Source organism: Castor canadensis, chromosome 16, assembly GCF_047511655.1.
Source record: "Castor canadensis chromosome 16, mCasCan1.hap1v2, whole genome shotgun sequence".
NCBI classification, from domain to species: domain Eukaryota; kingdom Metazoa; phylum Chordata; class Mammalia; order Rodentia; family Castoridae; genus Castor; species Castor canadensis.
In genome coordinates, this window is record NC_133401.1 from 16,044,090 (window position 1) to 16,047,631 (window position 3,542).

The 3,542-nt window shown below is 49.9% G+C and overlaps 1 non-coding gene across 1 annotated transcript; it reads right to left on the minus strand.

Moving 5' to 3' along the window:
- Positions 1 to 2,613: 2,613 nt before the first annotated feature.
- Positions 2,614 to 2,686, minus strand: Trnav-aac (transfer RNA valine (anticodon AAC)). Its single transcript has one exon. It is a non-coding gene; the product is annotated as a tRNA-Val (tRNA).
- Positions 2,687 to 3,542: the final 856 nt, after the last annotated feature.

Below are 3,542 nucleotides of genomic sequence, written 5' to 3' on the forward strand. Positions count from 1 at the left end.
CCATCCTGTGGCCAGAGCCGCCTCTGCTGGGCAGGGAGGGGAAGGGGACCCAGGTGACTCCCCACCACCACCACCACTGCGCCCAGCGGCTGTTCACTGCCCACCTCCTCCTCAGAGCCTGATGTCATGGAGAAAGAAATGACAGCGAGAGAGAGAGAGAGAGAGAGAGAGAAAGAGAGAAAGAGAGAGAGAGTGACTCAGCTGGCTGAGGCTAGAAGAGAGAGATGCCAGGGGTCTGAGGACCAGAGACCTGTGCCTGGTTGGGGGAGGGGTGCCGTCCCCTTAAGGAAAAAAATCCTAGTCTCTCTTGCTGGAGCCGCTAGGGAGCTGAGGCTGGGAGGGAAAAGCTCTTCTCCAAACTGCAGAGTTGATGGAAGTGGGAGGCCATGAGTCTCCCTGCCAGAACTCCCTGGGGAAGCAGGGGTGGCTGGAGGAATGGTGGAGGGACCAGGGACAGAGCAAAGAGGCTGACAGATGGACTTTCTGAGGTCTGGTGCAGAAAGAGAGATTTGAGAGAGAGATGGAAAGATTTAGGGGTGGGGTGAGGAGTGGGTTAAGAAGTTTAGAGAAAGAGCCCCACAGAAAGAAAGATGGGGAAAAGTCTGGGTGAGGTGGCTCATATCTGTAATCCTTTCCACAATGGAGTTTGAGATTGGGAAAATGAGTTAGTGAGGCCTACCTCACTTGCTAGGCATGGTGGCCTGTAATCCCAGCTACTCTAGAGGCTAAGGATGGAAAGTTCAAGTCCAGCCTGGGCAACTCAGTGAAAACCTTTTTTTTTTTTTTTTTTGGTTTGGTTTTGTGTGTGGAGCTGGGGTTTGAACTGAGGGCTTACAGGCTTGCAGAGCAGGTGGTCTAGTGTGGGTGCCACACCTCCAGTCCATTTTGCTCTGATTATTCTGAGATAGGATTTCAAGAACTATTCACTCAGGCCTCCAACCTCGATCCTCCTGATCCCAACTTCCCAAGTAGCTAGGATTACAGGTGTGAGCCACCAGCTCCCAGATCAAAATAAAATTTTTACAAGGGCTGGGATGTAGTTCAGTGGTAAAGCCCTTACAGAGCACGCAAAAAAGCTGTAGGTACCACACACAAAATTTTGGGGAGCAGAAGAGAAAATAATTGAGAGAAATAAATAAATAGAAAGAAATACCAAGAATGATGAAGCCCAGCACTGGTGGTTCATGCCTGTAGTCCTAGCTACTCAGGAGGCAGAAATCAGGAGGATCGGGGTTCAAAGCCAGCCCAGGCAAATAGTTTACCAGACCCTATCTCGAAAAAACCCTTCACAAAAATGAGGCTGGCGGAGTGGCTCAAGTGGTAGAGCACCTGTGTAGCAAGTGTGAGGCCCTGAGTTCAAATCCCAGTGCTGCACCCCCCCCCAAAAAAAAGAAAGCTGAGTTGATGCCAAGGTAGAATTCAGCCAGAAGAGAGAGGCAGAAGCAGTTCAGATGGCCTCCATAGAGTGCTCAGTGGGGGACACGACACCAAGTGACTTCACCTCCCTGAGCCTGGCCTCTGTCACATCACAGGGAGACCAGTCACACTTGGCCCCTAGAGGCTGCTGTGTGAGCCCAGTTGGAGCCTAGTTGGAGGCCCTTGGAGTGACAGGCCTTTGGAGCAGTGGTGTGGACTCTACTCCCAGATGCCTCGCATGGCGTCCTGGTACCACTGCCCCTGATCTCAGGCAAGTGAGCACACCTGGAGTGTGCTCAGCCTCAAGTGTGATCTGATGCCTTGGGAAATTGGTGAAGTGCTCAGGGAGGCCAGAGATCCAGAGCTGAAGAGCTCCAGGTCCAAACGAAGATGCGCAAATCTCATGGTTTATTATTGAATCCATTTAAAACAAATGAGAAGCTGGATCCATTTAAAACAAATGAAGACGTGGTGGTTCACATCTGTAATCCCAGCACTCAGTAGGCAGAGGCGAGGATCAAGAGTTCCAGGGTAGCCTGGGCTACACAGCAAGACCCTGTCTTAAAAAAGAAAAAACTGAAAAGAGCCAGGTGATGGCTCATACCTGTCATCCTAGCTACTTAGGAAGCTGGGATCAGGAGGATAAGGTTCAAGGCCAGCCTGGGCAAATAGTTCAGGAGACTCCCCCCGCCCCCCAGCTCCAAAATAACCAGAGCAAAATGGACTGGAGGTGCGGCTCAAGTGGTGGAGCGCCTGCTTTGCAAGCGCAAAGCCCTGAGTTCAAACCACAGCACTGCAAAGAGAGAAGGAGAGGGAGATGGGGGAGGAGACAGAGAGAGAGAGAGAGGGAGAGAGATGGGGCCATTAATACACTTAGACTTGGATACAAGCGATCAGAGTTCCTGCCACCCAAATTCTGGGTGTATTGGTAAACATACATTGCCCCTCCCTGTCACCGTGGCGTTCTTGGATACTCCAGGCCAAGCCAGAAAAGCCTCCTGGGCTCAACCACAGCTGGCTGAGACTTGACCTGTGGCCACAGCTTTCTTTTCCCTGTGGGCATGGGAGAGATGGAGCAGAGCCAGTGTCACTGCCAGGACCTACTTAAGGACACAGGAATATTCAGCGTACTTGACTCTTCCATCTTCCTTTCCATCTGTGTCCAATTCACATTCTTTTTGTTTGGTTTCCTTTTTTTGGTGGTACTGGGGTTTGAACCCAGGGCTTTGTGCTTGTTAGGCAAGTGCTCTACCACTTGAGCTATGCCCCCCCACACACCCTTTTGCTATTTTAATTGGTTTTTCACATAGGGTCTGATGCTAACTTTGCTTGGGCTAGCCTCAAATTGTGATCCTCCTACCTCTGCCTCCCTTGTAGCTGGGGTTACAGGTGTGTACCACCATGCCCGGCTAGACTGTTTTTTCCTGTATATATGTACTGATGATAAAGCTTGAAAATTAAGCTCAATAAGAGCTTAATTTAGTAATAACTACTAATAGAATAGTCATCATCACAACACTATAACAAGAGCTATTTTTAACATATGAATTATTTATATCTGGAATGTTCTATTTAATGTTTTTGAACAGAAGCTGGCCAGGGATAACTGAAACCTTGGGAACTAAATTGTGAACAAGGAGGAGACTACATGTCCAGAAGGCTCATGACTGCTCCCGTCCTTTCATCTATCTGGGTCCTTCTGTTTTGGGGTGGGGGGACTGGGGTTTGAACTCAGAGCTTCAAGATTGCAAAGCAGGCACTCTACCACTTGAGCCACTTCTCCATTTCTTTTTTTTTTTTTTTTTTTGGTGCTGGGATCGAACCCAGGGCCTCACGCATGCTAGGCAAGCGCTGTGCCACCGAGCTACATCCCAGCCCCACACTTCTCCATTTCTTATGTGAACTCTTGTCCTCTATATAGCTGACTTGGATACCATTTTCTTCCATCCTTCTTCCTTCCCTCCCTTCTTTCTCCTTCTCTCCCTCCTGCCCTCCCTTCTTCCCTCCCTCCCTCCCTCCCTCCTCCCTCCCTTCCTTCCTGACAGGGTCTCCATATGTAGCCCAGGCTCCCCTTGAACTCTCAACCTTCCTGTCTCAGCCTCCCAAGTGCTGGGATTACAGGTGAA